The following is a 23,803-nucleotide window of genomic DNA, read 5'->3' on the forward strand; positions in this document are numbered from 1 at the left end:
TTATGGCTGAATATATATTGCTACACACACACACACACACACACACACCTCAACATCTTCATCCATTCATCCATTAATGAACACTTTTGATTGTTTCCATATCTTGACTATTGTAAATAATGCTCCAATGAACATGGAGGTGGGGGTGAAGACATCTTTTTGAGTTAGTGTTCTCATTTTTTTTGGAAATATTCCCAGAAGTGAAATTGCAGCATCATGTGGTAATTCTATTTTTAAATTTTTGAGTTTTTTCCATACTGTTTTCCACAGTGGCTATGGATAAAATTGCAGTATTTCCAGAATCTGTCACCTGGCCTTAGTACATCTCCATATCAATAGGTGTTTCCAAGGGGTGTAGAGAACTTGTTAATCTGCATATCAATAGGTAATTACAAGGGGGAGTGAGGGCACATCTGGACGGGAGAGGTTGGGTGGGGCCCCTTTTTGCAGCTGGTCAGGAGAGACACGGGCGAGCAGAAGTGGAGGACTGCTTGTCAGCAATAAACAGGTTGCTCCCACTTTATTTCTCCCTTTGACTGATTTCAGTTTCAAAGGTATTTTGCCCTGGGCTGTGAAAATGTTTTCCCCCCAGAGTTACAGTGGCTATAACAATTTACATTCCCACTGACAGTGCACAAGTTTCTCATTTCTCCACATCCAAATAAGCATTTGTTATCTCTTGTGTTTTTGGTGATTGATAGTCTAACAGGCATGACGTGATAACTCTGACTTTAATTTGCATTTCCCCAATGGTAGTGATGTTTAGCATCTTTTCATGTTTCTGTTGGATGCTTGTATATCTTTTTTGGAGAAATATCTATTCAGTCCTTTGCCCATTTGTAAATTGAGTTACTTGGTTTCTTTGCTATTGAGTTGTATGAGTTCTTTATATATTTTGGATATTAATCCTATAACAAAAATACGGTTTGCAAATATTTCTCACCTTCTGTAGGTTGTCTTTTTCACTTTATTGAATTCTTTTTCTGTGCAGAAGCCTTTTAGTTTCACATAGTTTCACTTGTCTATTTTTTATTTTGTTGCTCATGCTTTAGGTGTCACAGCTGAAAAATCATTACCAAGACCAATGTCAAGGAGCTATATTCCTGTTTTATTCTTGAATTTTCATGGTTTCAGGTCTTACATGTAAGTCTTTAATCCATTTTTCATTCTTTTTGTGAGTGGTGTAAAATATAGGTCCAGTTTTATTCTTTTACATGTGAGTAAATATCCAATTATCCTAGCACCATTTATTGTAGAGACTGTCTTTCTTTCATTAAGTATTCTTGACTCGCTTGTCAGATATTAGTTGACTATATATGCTTGGGTTTACTGCTGTTCTCTCCATTCTGTCCCATTGGTCTATTTGCCTGATTTTATGCCAGTATCATATTATTTTGATAACTATACCTTTATAGCAGAGCTTGAAATCAGGAAGTGTGTTGCCTTCTGCTTTGTTCTTCCTTTTAAGATTCTTTTTTGCTATTTGGGGTCTTTTATGTTTTCATATAAATTTTAGGAGTGTTTTTCTTACTTCTGCACAAAATGGCATTGGAATCTTGACATGGATTGCATTGAATCAGTAAATAGCTTCTGGAAGTATTAACAAATCAACAATATTGATTTTTCCAATCCATGAACATGGATATCTTTCCACTTATTTGTTTCTTCCTCAACAGAGGAAGAGTTTACAGAGTAGAGATCTTTCATCTTCTTTCATTATTCCTAAGTATTTTACTGTTTTTGATACTAAGTGGGATTGATTTCTTTCATTTTTAGCTGGGCGACACAATGTTGAGGAGTTGTTCGCAGCCCTTCTAGTCAGGTAGGGCAAGAAGACACTGCCTACTGCAGGCAGGGCTATGTCTCAGCTACTTACCTGGGCATGGGCAATCCCAGTGCTAGGGCCAGCAAAACTCATTTAAGGATCTGATTAGGCAGATCAGCAATCCATCAAGTTCCCTGCTCAGAGTGTACCCCTAACTTATTCTGCAGATGAGCAAAGCCTCTGACTGGAATTACCTCATGAGGTCTGCAGGTAGAAACTGGGTGGTCCAAGATCCCTGTGCCGGTTGTTACAAGCCACTGCTCTCTTGTCTGTCATGGTCAGAATGCCAGTGGTTGGACCTAATAGAATCCTCTCTAATCCCTGTGGTGTAAAATCAGAGTATAGGCTCCCATAAGGTGACCCACAGGGCTGGTTGTCTCCCCTTGATTCTCTTTCTGGAGGAACTGAAGGCTTAGGGGAGACATTTCCACAAGGTGCTCTGCTGGCCTGGGGGAGGGGCATTGTGGTCAATCCTCTTATCCTTCCAATACAACCTGTCTTGGTCTCTGTGGTGCAGGGGGTGTCTCTACCTCACACCTATGTTCTACGATTCTCTCAGTAGTGTCTTATTCTTGCTGGGAGAAGAAAGTGAGGAACAACCTTTGTCACCATCTTCGTGTTGTCACTCTCAGAGTGTTGATGAAAAGATAGTGATGAAAAAGATGGGGAGAAATCTATTTGTGTTTAGAATTTTATGGATTAGGTTCATTTGTTTAAGGCAGAAAAAAGTTCTGTTTTTCACATTTTGGTATTAGGCTAAACATCAGAATTTCTTTGGAGTTAAGACACTGAAGTAGGTTATCTGAGAAATAGAAGTAGTTCTCAGTGAGTATAAGCTATCTTTCTCTGAACTTTGAAAAAATAGTTTTGATTCTTATCTGTCAAGAATGCATAGTTGTGGTTCTTCCTGGGGCTAATGATGCCCCAGGGACCCTGCTAAATTTACGTCTCTATAAGAAAAAAGTGAATTATTACTTCAAAGATGCTACAGGCTTTTAGCTAACAATGTCTTTGTAGAGAGCAAAGTAGTCAAGAATCATAAACAGCATGTTGCAATTAAAAGAATTATAGACTTTTAGAAAGAAGAAAGGCAAGGTGGCTGATGGGCAGGCAGCTTGTAGCACATCAGGCTCCTATCATGACTGCCCAGAGCATTTGGTTTTCCAGAAAGTAGTTAAGTTCCACAGGTGAAGTGTGTTTCAAGACAGAGTTTTAGATGCCAGGAAAAAGAATCACAGAACCCTTAAATCGTGTGAGTTTTGGTGATAGAATCTGACTTTGGCTTTTGATCTGAATCTGTTATTTGGTAATACCTCAAGAGAATTAGGCACAAGTAATGAAACTGGATTGTATCATTTCAACTCATATAAATCTTGAGCAGAGAAATAAACCATCCTTAGAAGTCAGCTATATATTAACAGGAGCATGAACACATCAGAAGGAGCTAATTCTTTCCTTGAAGGTTGGGTTCATCACTTTGATTTTGGTCCATAGAGTTAATTGCACCTCTGATTGGACTTACATGTTTGATTATTTAGCATGTGTACATGAACTAGATGTTTCTAATCATTGTGTTTATTCTATAGTTGGTGGGTAGTTATGAGAACAAATTTATTTCCATGTGTCTTTGTCTGTTCTCTATGACTTGACAGTTTACCTGTATTATTTTTTTTAAATGCTTTGTTGAGATATAACTAATATTAAAAAGCAGACATATTTAATGAATACAGTCTGATGACTGTATGTGATATGCACACACCCAGGAAATCATCACTGCAATCAAGGCAATAACATATCCATCACCTCCAAAAGTTTCTTGGTGCTCCCCTGGTTGTGTGTGTGTGTGTGTGTGTGTGTGTGTGTGTGAATGTGTGTTTTGGTGGTAAGAACACTTAATATGAGATCTACCTTCTTAATAAAATTCTAACTGCACAATATGGTATTGTTAACTACAGGCACTCTGATGTTCAGCAGATCTCTAGAAGTTACTCATGTTGTGTAATTGGAAGTTTATACCCATGAAAAACTGCTTGTTTCCCCCTCCCTTTCTATCCCTGGCAACCCCATTCTACTCTCTGCTTCTTTGAACTTGATTATTTAGTTACCTCATCTAAGTGGAATCATGCAGTATTTTTCTTCCCATGTCTGGCTTATTTCACTTAGCATATGTCCTCCAGTTTCATCCATGTTGTTGCAAAGAAGGGAGGATTTCCTTCTTTTTCAATGCTGAACAATATTCCATTTAAAGTGTATTTTCTTGATGCATTTTCTTTATCCATACATTCATGATGGACACTTAGGTTGTTTCCATAATTCAGCTGTTGTGCATAATGCTGCTGTGAACATGGGGGTACAGATATCCCTTCAAGATCTTGATTTCAACCTATTATTTTGTATTTTATGATCTGACATTTCTCTTACAATTCTTCCAGTTGAGTGTTACACTGGGGTAAGTTGGAACCTGTTTCAGCTTAGTTTTTAAATGGACAAGTCTCCTTTATTGGAAAACTCTCTTCTTGTGAAAACCTTAATAAGATGTCACTCCATTTCCATTTTATGTACCAAGATAATGGAAAATGAGGCAAATAAATCTGGAAAATAAAGACAGAGAAAAAACATACACAAAGTCAGTTTCTTTGAAAAATTGTTTTTAATTATTTCCTGAAGTCTATGATGTCTGGCAATATCTGTGTGATTAGTTTAACCACTTAACACAAGCATTCACAAGAGAACTGCAAAAGATCATGTTTCTAGAATATCCTCTGCCTTTTTAGGGTGTAATTACTAAGAATTTGTTATTGTTTTGTTTTCTTAAAATAAAATTTGCTGAATTCTCAGGTATGTTTTTATATTGTGAGGATATCTCCCCTCTTTTGTTTCCCTGTGATAGCACATTTCTTTAACTTTGAAAGTCAATGACTCAAGTTTACTAAAAACAAAACAAAATACTACAACTTTACAGAAATGTGCTTTTTCTACAACCATTGAAAAAGATTAGCTAGGAATTTTGACATAAATTCCAGTTTTGACATAATATGGAACAACAATTGAGGGTGGCATGCATCTTACTTTATGATCTTACTGCAGCAAACAAATATAAGTAATTCATTTGAAAACTATTAACATAGACTACCTAAGGTATTTGTACAAGCTTATTCTTTCAGAAGGTTTTGAATCATGATTTTCAAGTCCCAAGAAAAAATTCTAAAGTGATTTTGATTAGAATTCTATTAAAACTTTATATTCACTGGGGAAAATGGACATATTAAAATATTTATCATGTTGGAACATAACATGTTGCTCCCTTAGTTTAAAAAAATTTTTTTTTTCAATATTTTGTTTTTCACAGTAAAATTATCTTTCCTTAGGGAGGTTATCCTTTGATGGTTTATGTTTTGTATGTGCTGATAACAAGAACCCTACCTATTAGGACATATTTCTCAGGCATAAAGATTAATTTTGAGTTTTCTTTCTAATTCTCAGAGATTTTTTTCATTGATTTTAAAATGTTTTTTCACAGTTTTTAATAACTTTGCTTTGTCCTTTTTAAATGGTTATGTTTTCATTTTGTTCCATATCTTATTGCATAAACCAGAACTTTCAGAATTATATAAACTAGTAATGGTGATAATTATCTTGTTCCTGATTTTAACCAGAATGTGTTAATCATTTTAAAGTTAAGTGTGATACCTGTTGGTTTGAAACTTAAAAAAAAATCATATTAAGAAAGTACTTTTCTATTTGTAGTTTACTGAGCTTTTTTTATAATAACAAACAAATGGTGTTAAAATTGAATGGACTTTCATTCTGTAGGCTGCCTTTTCATTTTATTGATGGCTTCTTTTGCTTGGTAAAAGCTTTTTAGTTTGATATCATCCCACTTGTTTATCTTTGCTTTTGTTGCCTGTGCTTTTGTGTCATCAAAATATCACTGTCAAGACTCACTTCAAGATTCTTTTACATTATGTTTTCTTCTAGGAATCTTATGGTTTCAGGTCTCATAGAAGTCTTTGATCCACTTCAAGTTAACTTTTGTGAGTGGTGTAAGATAGGGGTACAGTTTCCTTCTTCTGCATGTGGTTATCCATTTTCCCCCTCACCATTTATTGAAAAGACTATCCTTTCCCCATTGAGTATTCTTGGCTTCCTTGTCAAGTAATATTTGACCATATGTGGAAGTTTATTTCTGGACTCTCATTTGTGTTCCATTGGTCTGTATGTCTATTTTGATACCAGTACCATATTGCTTTAATTACTATAGCTCTGTAATATAGTTAGAAACATTTATAGCATATGACTTTGATTTTATTTTAAAGCAATGGTTATATAAACTATTTTATAATTTTAAGTTTCAAAAATGAGTTTTATTTTCAACTAAAATATCTTCTCTCCCTTACCTTGACTCCACCAGGTAATAGGAAAAATTGCAAATGTTTTCTCTCCCTCTGTCTTTAATAATATACCCTGTGCCTTTCAAAACAAATTATGGTTCTAAAATTATTATTTTTGGTCTTGTATATATATTATCTGCAGCACTGTCAGGAACCCATTAAATCCATCCGCCATAAATTACTTTATTTCCCCCACTCTGTTCATGTGGCTTATTACTTCCTCTAGTATATATTTTAATTTACCTCACTTAAAATTTTTCTTTCATGGACTCTCTTGATTTCATCCAGTATCTTTTTCTCTGAAGCTTTTTGCATCATACTTCTCTCCTTGCTGTTTCTCAGAGGCCACACATTCTAGCTCTCTGCTTGTTTTGTCTCCCTCACACTCCATTTCCTGATACATGCTTCAGTGACTCTGGTAAATATTTGACTAAGGTGTGTCCCCGCCTGATCCTTCAAGACAATGTCCCCTGTGCTCATCCTGAAGGGCCTTCTCACAGGTCCTGTTGACCCCTGAGGGTCTTTGCTTCTGTGGTTGTGGAGACCCACCAGTTCCCTAAGTTTGTCTGTCTGCACACCATGACCTTACTCACCGTCCTCTTGGGGGCATGCATGCAGCTTTGTAGATATTCAGAGCGAGGGTTTTTTTGATGTTCACAGCTTCAATATCCAGCATCTCAGCTGATCTTGCCCCCACCCTCCTTGGTTCATTGTGTAGGGAATATGGAAGATCATCCAAATTTTCCTTAGGCTTGAATTTATCTCAACCCAGTTCGGTCTGCCTTCAGTTGGTGCACACTTTTGCAAAAGTTGGAAATAGAAGTGTAACTGTACTAGACCTAGATCTAGTTTATGAGTTTTCATGTTCCCTGGTATCCTCAAAGATGTTTTACTGAGAAGGGAATCAAGGCTTTCTCAGGGCTATTGGGAGATGACAACTGAGACAACAAAACCCATTATGTTATTCCTACTACTTGTAGTAACAGCAGCAGAGATGACAGTAATTTTGTTAAAGCTCCCCTGTACTAAGCAGTGGGCGTGAACAACTGAATTGCTTTGATAATGACCTCTGTGTGATAGAGAATGTCATTTGCTCCTACCTACAGATGAGGAAAGGGTCTCATACAGCAGCCCCACTAAATCACACAGCACAGAAACTGCGGTGTTGGGAGTTCATTCACCCAGGCGGTTTAACTCCAGAATCCGTACTGCTAACCAGGCACTGGAACTAGAAAAGATTTTATGTGCCACTTCGTTCACTCCTAGAGCACAAGAATAAAGCTCTGAACAATGTCATGGAATTGAGTAAAGGCTTTTAATGGTGAACAAGTGACATTAAATGATGGAAAGTTGAAAATTCAGTGAATTGTAAAGAAAGATGCTGAAAAAGAGGCAAATTCCTGGAGTGACTCCCACGGGATATTCATGATCAAAACTAACCTAAATAAGCAAATGTGAGAAAGAGTTAAAGAATAATTGCTTTACCTATTTTTAAGTTAATTTTCACATACTATTCTCTTCACTGTTTGTGTATGACTGACATAACTGCTCAGCAAAACACCGTGACTTACAAAACTAGACTTAAAATGAGGTAATAAAGATATTTAAAATTAAGATCGAACACTAGAGACCCATTAGGAAGAAATCAGAAAATTAACATTTTCCCTTCACAGATTTATGAGTAGTAAGAAGAGGCAATACACTTCAAACGCAATAAAATGACATCTATTAAATTGTTGGAAGCCAAAATTAAGAAAACCTTTTGCTTTAGAAGTAGAGTCTCACAATCCCAATTTTTATTCTATAACCTTTATTTTGGGAAAAAATTCTATTTTCAAGATCCCGTTTGGTTACCTTTAAGCTGAAGACAAGAAATCGCTTTGAGTTCCTATTTTGCTTAATTTGCAACTACTGAAATTTCCTTTGATCCCATCTTAATTTCTTCCACATTTTTGTAAATTAAAAACTTGTTTGATATTGCTTGTTCCAACTGTTAAAATTTATCATCTGCTTTCTTGTTGTCAACAACCACAAACATCTTAGGCGCTACACTTAAAAGGATCAATTTTGTGATTCATTTGTGTCTTAAGTTTGGCAAAAGGGACCTAATCAGTTGCAAATTTTCCTTTGTGACTTAAGAAACAACTTCCTTGTGTAGTAACACCAGGCCTGGAATAGCTTTGTTGAAACTAGATGCCACTCAGGGAGAAAAATAAAAGGCTAGTGATGCCTTTGAAGGTAGATTATGATTGCCTCTTGAAGGTGAGGATTACTGAATTATAATAGCCTGTTTAATTCTATTGAAACGTAGTACATTATTACATTCTAAATTGCTGAGCATAACAACTGGCCATGTTATTTAAACTGCTGTATAACAGCTGGTAGCACTATATACAAGCCAATCTCTAAATGGTTAACTGTTGGTTGTGTGATAAAATGGTAAAAAAAAAAAAAAAGGCAATGAAGTTGGCAACCCTGTCTGGGAACAGCGAGGGATATAAATAAAAGGAAATTTGAGAAATGTATTTGCCTCTTTATTGTGCCTCTATTAAAAAAAAAGATTTCAGGAAGCTTTTTAAAATGCCTGTAGGAAGCCAAATGCTTAAAATAGTCTCTGTACAAATTTATATATCATATATATATATATATTACATATATAGTTCTTTTCATATGGTGGGCTGAAGGCAGACAGCCATCTCTGCTTCACCATCAACCTTTTGTGAGTGTTGTGCTCATGCCCAGAGGTTCATCTGTTCACAGGCAACAGTGCTTAAAAGCTCAGGGAATAGTTGGGTGGGAGGGTTGAAGGGGAGGAGAAGCATATGAGGAAGGAGAAGAGAGAAATGGCTTCTGAATTCAAGAAAAGTCCACATGGACAAAAGAAATTAATCCCGCTTTAACTTGGGCTACACAAGTCCTCAGTGAACATCATCTTTCTTGGTAAATAAGTTTTTAAAAAAATAAGAGAGAAAAGCTGGGTGAAAGAAAAAAGAAAGAGGCCACCAGAATGAAGCCTGATACAAAAGAGGTGAGCCTCAGAGCCAGCAGCCTGTCACCCAGCGAGGAGCCCACCCATTCTTGTCATTCTTGGTATCCATACAATATGCACACCTATTCAAGGGAGGCACAGTTCTTTGTGGTATGCACACCTGAGAGAAGGTCTTAGTGTTTCATGAAGATGAGGCCCTGTGATGTCATGACCAACAGTATCCACAAGAGTTTGAAGCAAATTAAGTGAGGGATTGCAGAGCACTTTTGTTCATTATTCCTTAGGAAAGCAGATTTCCTAAAACAGAAGTGGGGTTTGGTGTGAGCATCTTAACAGGCAACTCAGTTTTGTGACCAGGATCTTTGATGGTCTGGCTTAATTCAATAATAAAAGCTTAATATTTAGAACCAATGGAATTTCAGGGTGGGGCCTGGGAACCTCCATAAAATGATGTGCAAAGATGGGACAGTGCAGACCACCATTGAAGGCCGCCTTCACCAGGCTCTCAACAGTATGTGTCCCACATGTTTTAAGAATCACCAATCTGGAAGAAGGGTGGTCCGTAAGTCCCAGGCAATGCTGTGTACATATTCTTTCTCTGAATTGATGTACTTGTCACCTGTGGCTGGCAGTAGGTTCCAGGCGCTCTCTGATAGGAACAGGTTTCTATGCCATCAACCAAAGAAGAAACACAAGCCTTGATAGTCACAGAGAAGGGGCTGGCGTGTTCTGTAAGGAGACAGGCAAGGACACAGCCCAGAGGCAAGGCCTCTGCCCCTCTTGCTGGGGTCTGAGAGAACAGCTGAGGACAGAGCCTACACTTCCTGAGATGGAACTTCACCAGCTCCCAACAATGGAGAAAGTCGGGGCACGGCGGCCTCTCCCACGGGGGCACCGAGTCGTTCTAGTGCCAGTTGAAGGGTGTGGGGGGCTCCATCTCCCCTGTTCATCCCCCTGGAAATTAGCATCTGATCTGCCTAGACTTGACTCTCAGCTCCATTATTAAGGGGGTAGGTGTTACTCTGTAGACAACTTTTTTAAGTCTAAATTGAGTTGAGTTCTTAGTTACAGAATAAGAAACTAAAAAAAGACTCAAATAAATCTCCAAACATCCCATTATGTTTCACTAAGTAATACATTTTTATGGATTCCACGTGTCTGGCCCATCCCTCAGGCAGCATTGGCCCAGCACGGTGGGCTGTAGGATGGCTTTTGCTTCCATCTCCCAGGAGGCACGGCAGCTCTACACTCCCGTTTCCCCTTTATAAGCACCTTTTCCACAACACAACCTGGAGGCACACCCCCACCCCTCTGGAATCTTCCAAGAGGCAGGAGAACATTAGGAAAAGTGCTGGCAAACCTCACTCAAGCAAATGGAGAATTTCTAATAATTCAGCCGGAAGAAATGTTTAATATTTAGAAACTTGGAGGAAATTTTTTAAATGATAATTTATCTATGTGAAACTTTGTTCCAGAGAATAAAAATCTGTAGGAGAAGAGCCCAAGGAACAAAAGAATGATAAAAATTTTCCAAATGTTAAAAAAGAGCTTATATTATCTATCACCTATTCTTGAATAATTAGATCTCTATCTATCTATTTATATATAGATATTTAAATAGATGGTAGGTTTTAACTTCATGTGGCAATAGTTGTCAATCTTGAAATCAGATCCAAATCACCTGCATGGATGGCTTATTAAAAACTCCCAGAGTTTCAAACTCAGTAGGTCTCGGGTAGAACTTGCAAACTGGCATTTCTAATGCGTTCCCAGGTGGGTCTGGTGCTGCTGGGCAGGGACCACCCTCTGAGAAGGACGGCCCCATGGTATCTGGAGTCCACTGGATATTTTCACAAGAGTGATTAATTGGGTATATGGGCAAAAATGTTAAAGGTCACAGGATAGGTAAATAGATGGTAGAGATAGGTAGAGATAGATGATAGATAATGATTGATGGTGATATAGATAGATACAGATTAATAGCTAGCTAGATAGATGATAGAGATCATAGATAGATACATATAGATATAGATAGATGATAGATATAGATAAACAGATTGATAGGTAGATAGATAGATGATATAGACAGATGATAGGTATAGATAGATAGATAGATGATAGATAGATGATAGATAGATGATAGATAGATAGATGATAGATGATATAGATAGATAGATAGATAGATAGATAGATAGATAGATAGATAGATAGATAGATGATAGATAGATAGATAGATAGATAGATAGATAGATATAGATAGATAGATAGATAGATAGATAGATAGATAGATAGATAGACAGACCAAGTGAGCCTAACCAGGCCAGAGCAGAGCCACAGAGTTGATAAAAGTAAGTAAATAGGCGAGAGTGTAAGTCAGGCCTCCAAGCAGTCCTGGACCAGCGCCTGGGGGCCCTTAGCTGGCTCAGCACAGGGGCTGCTGATGAGGGGTCAAGGCCATCTTTGCTGAACATTTTCCCAGTGCCAGTTGCAAGCACATTGTGTCCAGCACCAAAGCAGCCAGTCCCCAGGCATGAAGCTGCTGGCATGGGGGAGCCCCCGGTTTCTCCATTCTTGCCCTGACTTGCTCGCCGCAGCTGTGCTTTTCCAAAGCCGTTTCTTGGTAGCTTCGGGAACTAGGAAGAATGGTAACCCATGGAGCACCCGCCGGGCAGGGTCTTCACGTTCTCAAAATCCCATGGCAGTGATGCTGCTTCCATCACAGAAGGAGGACACTGAGCCATCCAGGACTGAGGGGACTCGCCGCTGCTCCCAGGAGTGGGGACGGGGGCACGTGCTGACACTGGACTGGCTGTCCCTTTCCCCCGTCGCACTTCTCAGCACACATCCCGGAGTACCTGTGTCACCTCCCCCGCGGTACTGGTCCAAAATGCAAACCGCAGCCTTGTCCCTGACCTATTTAATCAGAATCTCTGAGGGGCAGCTGGGAATCTCTCCCTCTCTTCTCTTTTAACACGTCAAGCAGGTGCTTCTTACATTCAGTGGGCTCCAAGAATTCCTCAGTTTCTGAAAAAGACACATTTTAATATAACTATCTAGGACTTCATTTATCCTGTACAAGTGATAAGTCAACCTTCTGTCAATGGCAAGAATATTGAAGCTTAATAAAAGTCACTCCATTAATGGTTTAAAAGTCCCCAGATTTCTATTGATAGTTAATTAATATCACTTAGCATAGTTATCTAAGCACAGAATGAAAATTGTCTTTATTCTGGGATTTCTGACTCTCATATCTAGACCTGGGTGACGCCTAATTTGTCACCTTCAAGTCTGTAGTTGCTTTTACCCTCTGTGACAGCGTGTGTTCCACCAGGCTGGTAACTCCAGGGATTTTCTCACAGGGCCTCTTCTTGGATTGGACCTGGGCACAGCCAGCACCCACTCACCCACACAGTTACCCCCAGGTCCCCGCGGACAGAAGGGCTCCCGCCTGCTCCCCATCGGGGCCTCACTCCTCTCAAGTCAACCAAAGGAGAGCCTTACTGAAGGCCCACTGCAGCCGGCATCTCTGCAGGGAACTGTGAGGGGGCTGAGGACACAGTCTCTGCCTTCTTGAAGCTCGGGAGGAAGTACTTGGGTGGAGCTGGTGACACTGGGACATTTATTGTCATCAGACATGCGTTCTGCCCTGCTCTGTGCACGGCTCTTGGAGTTGCCTGGGGAGCCAGCCACAAGCACCCATGACTCTTTGATGGCCAGAGGGAGCAGGACAGCGAAGAGCAGGAAGAGAAGGTCCGTGCTGCGATCCTTCTGTCTTCCCCTGAGCACACAGCGCGCTTCACCCGGCCTGTCTGCACCCCTCGGCGGTCCCTCAGTCTCATCAGCCGATTGGATCCATAGGGCTGCCTCACTCAGGGACAGCACGAGATAAACCGTTACATGGGCACCAGCATGGCCTGCTATTGAAAACCTTTTCCCAAGTAGGGTGAGTGTATCTGTGTTTCCGTTTTCACTGGTGGCTTTCCTTACACCTGGCAATAGTTTAGTAAAAGTAACAAAACCATAGATAGAACTGGGGGGACCTCTGGATATTTATGTTTTTAAGACTCACATTCAGTGATGTATTGTTATTATAACATGCTAGCTTGGGACAGATCATTAGATATGCTAGACTCTGTATATAGACAACCAAATCTTGTTCCATACCAAAGTTCTATGTGCTCCATGGTTCCTATTTAAAATAGATCGTATGTTAATGAGCTCCTAATTAGAAGGTATCATATATTGGGACATACATTTGATTATATACTAACAACTCAAGTTATCTTTCTGTTGTTTATTTAAAAAAATCACAGCTTTTAATTTGGTTGAATGCTTTTAATACATTCAAAACACACATGCAAAAAGTAGATTTTTAAAAATATATAGTACTTGTTATTATACTTTTTTAAAGTAATGCATCTTAGTTTGAAGGATAATGCCAAATAATAATACAGAAAAACACAGAAGAAAATAAAAATAATCCATAAACATTCATTTTTATGGTAATAATAAATATTTTTAAATAAATTTGGAATTGGTACATATGGCTTTAAATTCTACTTTTAAAAAGTTAACATTACAAGAATTTCTCCAAAATATTAAGTTGCTTGAAAAGCAAATTTTAGCAGGCATGTAGTTTCTATTATGTGGATATAATTTGGGCAACCTTCATATGCTGGACCTTTACTTGGCTTCTTTCCTTCTCCATTCTTTCTTCCTTCCTTCCTTCCTTCCTTCCTTCCTTCCTTCCTTCCTTCCTTCCTTCCTTCCTTCCTTCCTCCCTCCCTCCCTCCCTCCCTCCCTCCCTCCCTCCCTTCCTTCCTTCCTTCCTTCCTTCCTTCCTTCCTTCCTTCCTTCCTTCCTTCTCTATCCTTCCTTCCTTCCTTCCTTCCTTCCTTCCTCCCTCCCTCCCTCCCTCCCTCCCTCCCTCCCTCCCTTCCTCCCTTCCTTCCTCCCTCCCTCCCTCCCTTCCTTCCTTCCTTCCTCCCTCCCTTCCTCCCTCCCTCCCTCCCTCCCTTCCTTCCTTCCTTCCTTCCTTCCTTCCTTCCTTCCTTCCTTCCTTCCTTCCTTCCTTCCTTCTCTATCCTTCCTTCCTTCCTTCCTTCCTTCCTCCCTCCCTCCCTCCCTCCCTCCCTCCCTCCCTCCCTCCCTTCCTCCCTTCCTTCCTCCCTCCCTCCCTCCCTCCCTCCCTCCCTTCCTTCCTTCCTTCCTCCCTCCCTTCCTCCCTCCCTCCCTCCCTTCCTTCCCTCCTTCCTTCCTTTCTTCCTTCCTTCCTCTCTCTTCCCCTATCTCTTTTCCTTTCTTTCTACTCTTATAAATAAAGCTACCCTAAACAGCAAACCATAGGCCTTGTATGTGATTAATTACACAATAAAGAAAATCCCAGGGAATTCCTTGGGATTCATGGTCACTAGGAAGAAGGTCACCACGGGCCGAATCCCCCACTGGGTGGTAAAGTCTCTGGGGAATGCCTAGGGATGACATCCTTACTGCTGGATACACATTGCTTTTTTTTCCTCAAGAATAATGCAGGTATTTTTAAAGTTCATTTTCCCAGTTTTTGCCATGTTGATGACACTCCAGCATTTAGGTCAGTTATTCATTTTTGAGATGCTGATAAAAAAAAAATTAGGAACTGAAGATCTTATGAAGTAGATTCATTTGATTGCAGTTTAAAAGACATGATCAAAATGGTGTTACCTGCCTAAAGAGTTTGCCTACATTGTTTAACAATATTTAATTCTGTGTATAACACAATGCACTATACTTTTCTTTAAAATAATTTATAGAAATAATTAGGCTTCTTCCTTGACACTGTGTAGTGAGGATTATGCTGGAATATGGCATCCTATCAACAGCCCTCAGCTCTGGCTGGGTAGTTTGCAGGGGCACTAAAGTCCTGCCAGATCTGTTGTTGCTATGTAACAACATCGCCAATCTGACTGGATTTGGATACAATTGTTAAATATGTGAATAGTCACAGGGAGTTTGTGGTCTCAGTGTACTTAATTTCCAAAGGATATTTTGTCCACTTTCATTTTTACAAATATATTTATGACATAATATAATGTTACAATATGTGATACTGTTATGAATATGTAACTATATTATAAATATAATATACATAAGTATAAATTATTGTATCTGAAGATTTCCAAAGGAATTTTTTTCTTGACGTATTTTAGTGTAGATGGGGAGTTTTCTATGCTTCTCTAAAGTTGTACTGTGAGGCCAGTTAATCCATTTTAAAAAGCAGAAGTCTACTTATTCTCTTATCATCTCACCTTTAGTTGTTTAAGCAATAAAACTGCTCACCCAAGAATAAACATCACCAGGCTATTTTACGCTCCCCTCCCCACAGCTTGGCTCATGATCTTTGCCATGACACTGCTCATATTCCTGGGGCTGATCAAGACCCCCTTTGCTCTCCAAACTCAAACATGCAAGGCCTGTGGGTGTCCCCTGTGAAGTCACCCTCCCTTCAGCAAATACGGATGGGGCACATGTGAGCTGCAGAGCCAGTTCTGAACCATGCAAAGTCTCTGCACTCCCAAGTCTAGACTGCAGTGGAGGGTGGTGTAGACAGATGTCACACCAATATGGCAGACTCACTCAGTCCAGCCCTGAGCCGCCTCTGGGCTCTGCCAGACCTACTCTTCTCCCCTAGTCCCTATGTCAATTTTTGGCACCACACTTCACTACTCTTCCATTCTTATGACAAAAATATGCCATGTGCTTGGTTAGATGCTGGCAATTTGACAGTTAAAATAAAGTCCTTGAGCTGATGTTCTGCTCAGATCAGAGCGAGGCTGCTGAGGTAAATGAATGTCGCTCTGTGTTTGGGGAAAGGGGTGACAGAAGCAGCTCTGGGTGTCAGAGTTTTCTCTGATGGAGTTCATGCACAAACTCCAATCAATTAGTTGTGGCTGCCCTGAGCTCTGGGTTGAGAAGGTTACGTATAGGTGGAGGCAGAAGATTGCTGTGATCAATTAGTAATGTCTGCCACAGGCAGTAGCTAGAGGTATGATCCAGAATGCTAAGTATTTACATCCTTTATTGCTAACATGGGTTTCTTCCTTAAAGAACCAGGGGAAACCACATACTTGTGTCTAAAGCTACCTGTATTCCACCTAGGTAGCTGTATCAGCAATTGAACCTTCCAAATTTGTGGTTATTGATAATTTGTACTATGTGGATTTTAATGTATATGACTAATGAATATCATCACCTTAGTTTCTTAGGATAATATACACAGGATTCTTAAATTATATGCATTAAATGGCTTTCCAAAAACACTTGGAGGATATAGAATTCTTCCTGATGGAGGATTATAGTAACATGATATCATGTGAATTATCATCTTTTATGTCTTATATACTGTATAATATTACATTTTCTGTAATATATTTTGTACTTTAACACACATAGCCCAGAGATTTTTAGGGAAAAACAAATTTTGTGAGTTCAGTGGTACAGAAAAGGCAAAGAATAAATAATACTTCAAATGATGTGGCTCTGAGCCCTTGTAGTTTTGCATTAGACTATATCAGAGGATCTTTTCAGGTTCCCAGCACTCTCAAAATTCAGCTGTTGGTTGCTAAGAGTTCATCCTTATTGATTGGATATAGATGCCATTACGTTTCATATTATATAATTTCCTGGTCAATAGAAGGGGTGCTGGAAAGCCAGCCCAATGGAAGAAGCGAAAAGCAAGGACAGGCCCCCTTCCTTCAGTCTGACATGGCCTGATTGGGGCTGTCGGCTGGGCTGGGCAGGTTAGAGCCCCCTTAGCTCGCCTGGAAATCAAGCAGGCAATTCCCATGATGTAGCAGAGGTTCTCATAGCTTAGAGCAGGTAGAACACAGCCAAGCGGAGCACCCTTTAGTATTTGTTCTGTGTCAGTCACAGTCTTCTCCTGAGATTTTTAGTCTGTCAAGGTCGTAGCTCACATAATTTGCTTTTCTTTCCCTATTCATTCCTCTGAATGTCCCACTGTGGGTGGGAGGTACTCTCACTCCATCAGGGTAAACTAATAGCCAGGCAGCACAGCAGGAGGGGACCCTGAACAGGTTGACAGGATCCCTCTGTTTCCAGTCTGTTTGGACTCTGCCAGGAGACAGCACACTACAGGTCTTTTCCTTCTGGCTTCACCTTTTAAACAGGAGCAGATCCCCTCCCCCAAGGGGAAGTTCAGATGCTTTATGTCTGCCTAATTCTGGACGAAGTATAAAGAAGCTGCTTAACTGGACAGTAAAGCCATGCTCTCCCGAATCAGCTTTGTCAGCAGTAAATTTGATGTTTTGTACATCATCTGCCTGACCCTTGCCTATCTCTCAGTTGTTCCAAAATTCTGGAAGGAAAAATGGAGTGTTAGGCATTATCCTATAAAACTTAGGTACCTTTCCAATACAGCCTGTCCTTTAATGTGTCATTGAGGCAGCCATTAATTCAGGTCTGTTCCCATGGACATCCCAGATTCTGTGATAATATGGACATAAGGAATAAAACAAATGAAACACAGCCCCTGTCCTCAGTGAGTCCTCAACTTGGCGGGGATACAGGCAATTTTAACAAATTCACAGAACCATATGCTTCAGGCTTGGGGAGGACTAATTTCTGGACACTCAAAGCCTTTCCAACTGCAATGTAGCCACAGATCATCTGGAAGGTTGTCAAAATGCAGATTCTAGTTCTGCATGTCCAGTGAGCTCCCAGGTGATGCCCAGCTGTTGCTCCGCGGGCCATGCTGAGTAGCAAGGTGGCAAGGTGGTAGACTGAACGACAGTGCCTAGAAGCGAACAGCACAGAGAAGGGGCACCCAATCAACCCATTTCAGACTGGTCAAGGGAGACTTCTCGGCGGAGGAAACAGTTAAGACGAGCCATCTTTCAGGAAAGATGGGAGTAATGGAGGGTCCAAGGGTGGGACCCATGCCACCTGGTGTCCCACAATTAAGGTGAGGAGTTGTGGGTGGGCATAACACCTGTGGTGGTGGTTTGAGGAATCATGAGAAGCCACCACAACTGTGAAATGGGATGACTTAGAAAGGGGAGAGAAAAGGAAATGGTATTCAATGCCCAGGATGGAGTTTTGATTTTATCCTGCCAGTAACTGAGAACATTAAGGATCTTAAAGGGATTTTCCATGGCCTAATTTTAATTTTTAATAGCGACTTATTGTTTTATAACAATTTTAGATTTAAAGAAATATTGAGAAGATATTACAGAGGATTCCCACATATCCCATACTGATTTCCCCTATTATTAACATTTTACATTAATATAGTACATTTGTTGCAGTTAATGAACTAACACTGATTGCTTATGGCTTATTAAAGCCTGCACATTATTCATATTTCCTTTTTTTGTACCCAATGTGTTTTATGTTTCCCGGGATCCAGTCCAGATGCCGCATCAGGTTTGGTCTTCATGTGCTCTAGGCTCCTCTTGGCTGGGGCAGTTTCTGAGACTTTCCTTGTTTTTAATGGCCTTGACAGTTCTGGGGAGTACTGGTCATATATTTGCAGGATGCCCTTGTATTGGGATTTCCCTGATATTTTTATCCTGGTAAGACTGAGATTATGGGTTATTGGGAGAAAGACCATCGAGGTAAAGTGCCATTCAATACTTTAAGGTTAAGGTACATGTTAAGGGTACATAATGGCAACACGAGGGTTATCGCTGATGTTGGCCTTGATCACCTGGCTAAGGTTACGGTTGTCAGGCTTCTCCACTGTCAAGCTACTCTTTTCTCACCCTTTTCATAATATACCTCTTGGAAGCTCATTACTCTGCACAGCTCACACTTAAGGAACAGGAGTTTTTCTCTCCCTCTTCGAGTACTAGCTTAAGTATTAACTCAAATGTTAATATAAATTATTTGGAAATACTCTGCTTGGGAGATTTGTCTCTTCTCCCCATTTATAAATTTTTTCAATCATTTATATCAGGATGGGCTCATGAAATTTATTTTATATTTTGGGTTATAATCCCCTATGACCTTATTTACTTGGTTTCTCAAATTGTCCAGCTTTGGTTATTGGGTGTCTTTCTGTGGCACTTGTATCCCAGGACATAATCCATCATGTGGGTTTCACTCTTAGCACTTTCCTACTATCTGGGACTACAGGGTGCTCTAGGCTTATCTTGTATTTTCCCTACCCTACTCCTAGAATCAGCCATTTCTCCAAGGAGCCCTGAATCATTTTATTGCAGGATAGTATCAGACACCAAGATTTTGGTGCTAGGTGTGCTCATTGCTACTGGGGTATTCTTTTTTTAGGCTCTTTCAGCCTGTAGAACAAGCTTATATACACACATATTTACAAACGTGTCTATGTGTAACAACTTGTACCTATATTAGGCTAAACATGAGTTCATACTGATGTCTCACCATCAGTATGCAGATCATGCTCACCTCCTCCCCTTTATTCTCTGTAAATTCTTAGTCCTGCAGTGAGAAACCTGCCCCCACCGTCTTCCATTCACTTACTTATTTGTGCAATTCCAATATGTATCCAGTATGCCTGTATAGCAACATCAACCTTGTTAACCCATATGCGACAGGAAATGAGTTTATCAACTAGAGGACAGTATTTACGCCCAGTTCCTTTCGCCTTTGGGCTTACAAACTCTGCTCACTTCCAAAGTACATAGGTCAGCACCTTTTCCCTTTCCTCCCTTTAATGAGGTTGTTTCACACATTTGTAATTTTTTATTCTCTTGTCATATCTGCTTTTCTTATTGGAATACCCCAAACTTCCAAATGATTTTTAAATTTGCACGCACTAAGGTTCACTTTGTCCTGTAAAATACTATGGATTTTGACAAATGCTAATGTCACATATTCACCATTAAAATATCATACATAATAGTTCTATTGCCATAAAAATCTCCTGTACTTCATTTTTTCTTCCCTCCTTTTCCCTGAGCTCCTGGTAACTGCAGGTCACTTTCCAGTCTTTATAGTTTTGCCTTTTCTAGAATGTCATATAGTTGGAATCATACAGTATGTTGCCTTTTCACACTGGCTTCTTTCATGTAACAATATGCATTTAAAGTCACTGCTTGTCTTTTTTAAGCTTGATAGTTCACTTATTTTTATTGCTGAATAACGTTCTACTGTATGGATGGATGTACCACAGTTTATTTATCCATTCACCTATTGAAGTACATCTTGGTTGCTTCTAGCCTTTGGTGATTATGAATAAACTGCTATAAATATTTACATGCAAGTTTTTGTATAGACATAAGTTTCAAGTCAATTGCATTAGTACCTCAGAGCACAACTGCGGAATCATATGATAAGGCTATGTTTAGCTTTGGAAGACACTGTAAGAAACTATATTGCACTCCCACCAGCCATGAATGAGCATTCCTATTGTTCTGCATCCTTGCCAGCATTCAGTATTGCTAGTTTTTAGAATTTTAGATATTATAACGGGTGTGTTATGATATCATTTTGTTTTGATTTCCATTTTCCTAATGAGAAATGATGTTGAGCATCTTCCCGCATGCTTGTTTGCCATTCATATATCTTCTTTGGTGAGGTGTCTGCTCAGATCTTTGCCCTTTTTGTAGTTGGGTTGTTCCTTTTATTAAGAGTTCTTTTCATAGTTCAGATAACAGTCCTTTATCAGGTATGTCTTTTGTAAATATTTCTTCTAGTCCATGGTTGTCTTTTGATTCTCTTAACTGTGTCCTTCATAAATTAAAAGTTTTAAATTTTAATGAAGTCTTATTTATCCATTTTTTTCTCTCAGGTATTGTGCTGTTGGCATTATATCTGAAAATTCATTTCTAAATCCTAAGTCACATATTTTCTTCTGTTTTCTTCTAAGAGTTTTATAGAAGTCATTTTATATTTAGGTTTATGATCCACTTGTGTTCATTTTTGTGAATGATGTAAAGTCTGTGCCTAATTCATTTTACCTGCAGTATGGATGCCCAAATGTACTACCAACATTTGTCGGAAATGCTGTGCTTTCCCCATCAGATTACCTTTCCTTCTTTGTCAAAGAACAGTAAATAATGGATGTGTGCATCTATTTCTGGGTCCTTGATATTGTTCCATTGGTCTAGGTGTTACTGTTCTGTTTTGATTACTGTGGCTGTATAAGTTCTCAGATCAGCTAGTGTCAGTCTTTCAACTTTGTTCTTCTTCAATATTGTGCTGGCTATTCTGGATCTTTTGCTCTTCACACAAGCTTTGGGATCAGTTTGTTAGTATCCACAGAATAGTTTTGTGGGATTTTGACTTGGATTATGTTGAATTTAACATTCTTTTGGGAAATCTAGACATCTTAACAATACTGAGTTTTACAGTTAGTGAACATGGAATATCTCTCCATTTATTTATAGATTCTTTTATTTCTCTCTTCAGAGTTTTGTAGTGTTCCATACAGTGGTCATATATTTATTTTGCTAGATTTGTACTTAAGTATTACATTATATTGTTGCTATTACAAATGAAATTTTAAAAAATTCAAATTCCAGTTATTTATTGCCAGTAGGTAGGAAAGCAGTTGACTTTTGTATGTTAGCATTTTATCCTGCATTTTATTATAATCACTAAGTAATTTCAGGAGTATTTTTGTTGATTTTGGAGGATTTTCTACATAGATGATCATGTCGTTTGTGAATAAAGACAGTTTTATTTTCTCTTCCCTAACCTGTATACATTTTATATTCTTTTACTGTCTTATTGCATAAGCTAGGTTTTCCAGTATTATGTTGAATAGAAGTGAGGACAGAGGGCATTCTTGCCTTATTCCCATAATTTAATTTTTAGGTGATGAACTTCTGGGTTATATGAGGAGTAGAAGTAGGAGAGGTGGTCGTATTTTAGTAGTCCAATAAAGAAGTGATATTTAAAACTATGGGAGGGAGAATTCGAAGGAGAAGATGGATTCAAGAGAAATGACAAATTTCCAGGTAGAACCTGGTGACTATCAGTGACTGTGATGAAGGAAGTAATGAAGTTACAGGTGGCCTCCATGAGGCTGGCTTGGACAGTAAGACAGTGAGGGAACACCACTTATCAAGGAACTCTCAGAGTATTCAGAATTATTCTGAATGCATTTGTATATATCAAACTCACCTAATATTCATACATCTCTGCAAGGTAGATATTATTGTTCTCAAATTATGAATCAGGAACAGAGACATGGAGAAGTTAAGTAACTTATTTAAAGTTACCTAGTTGTATAGATGAGACTACATTCAAAACTAGACCATCTGACTCCAGGATCAATGCTCTGAACCATATATAATTCTTATCTGTATGCAATACTGAGTGAAGATAATTCAGTTTTGCGCATGTGCTATTCTAGGAATATGTGTGATATTTAAGTGGTAATGTGCTTATCTGGTTCTTAAGCTATGTTTTTGTTATACTGTTGGTTGTTGTAGTATTTTTCATAGCTTTTTGACTATTTGGATTGTTTCATAATGGCATATTCTATTCAAGATTTAATGGCATGGAGCATTGACTGGACTCTCCAGTAGGACCTGCCTTAGCTTGAATCTAAATTACAGTTTCTGGGACTACTTGTTATTTTTGTTACATATACGTCTACTCTTAATTTCAGATCAGCATAGAAAACCAGAGAAGGAAGCCATCCAGATGAGAGAAACTGAGAGAGGAGCATATATACTGCTGTGTTATCATCTGTGAAGGACCGCCTCCCCTCAGAACTGCATGAAGAAATCCCAGAGGAATCTCCCCACACCTCCTGAGCTGGGCAGAAAGGCTGGAGGTGAAGACAAGCCAGGAGCAGCAGGCAGGGGCCAGGTGTCATATGATGATTTTACAGGATTTACTAGTGTAGAAAAATGGTACAAGCAAGAGCATAAATAAGCACAAAAATAAGAAAAAGAAAGCATAATGCCTACCCAGTTAACATTTGTTCTCTTTCCAACCTCTTCCTCCTGCATGTATATTTAAATTATTAGCATATTACCTTACTTTTTTAAGCATAAATTTCTAAAGCAAAGACTGATTATACTTGTTTCTGTTGAAGAGGTATGTTTCCAATTTCTAATGCAATGGCAGGCACATGATAGACATGCATTAAATATTTGTAGAAAAAAATGGAGTCCAGAAATCAATGCAAGCACTTCATGTCTCATGTATTTTTATTTAAGAACATACCTGTTATGTACATACAATGACCCTTTTTAGTAATGTTTAAAAAATTTTTGCCTTTAGCCTGACTTTTTAATTTTGCTATTTCCTCTTCATTTAATTTCATTTACTATATTTTGCTCATCATTCTATTTTTAAACTATATATTACTTTACTTCAGGTGTGTCTTTCTTTGCATAGCAAATAGAAGAACTTGCTTTATGATGGCTCATCTTTTGTTTTGTGGTTGAGTTTAACTCAGATTTGTTGCTGTAACTCATGTCAGCTCTTTCTTCTGCTTTCTTGTTTTTCACATTCGGCCTCCTTTGGGAGGAGTTCCCCGTCACCTGCTGATCTAGATGTTGTGTCCTTCGTTTTTTTTCAACCTGATAAGAAGATGTGAAACCTGTTTTTATTCCACTATTTCTTAGTGTTAAGGTTGACCAGTGTATTTTCATTATATGTAATACATAC

The sequence above is a fragment of the Manis pentadactyla genome, chromosome 2, assembly GCF_030020395.1.
Source record: "Manis pentadactyla isolate mManPen7 chromosome 2, mManPen7.hap1, whole genome shotgun sequence".
Lineage (NCBI taxonomy): Eukaryota > Metazoa > Chordata > Mammalia > Pholidota > Manidae > Manis > Manis pentadactyla.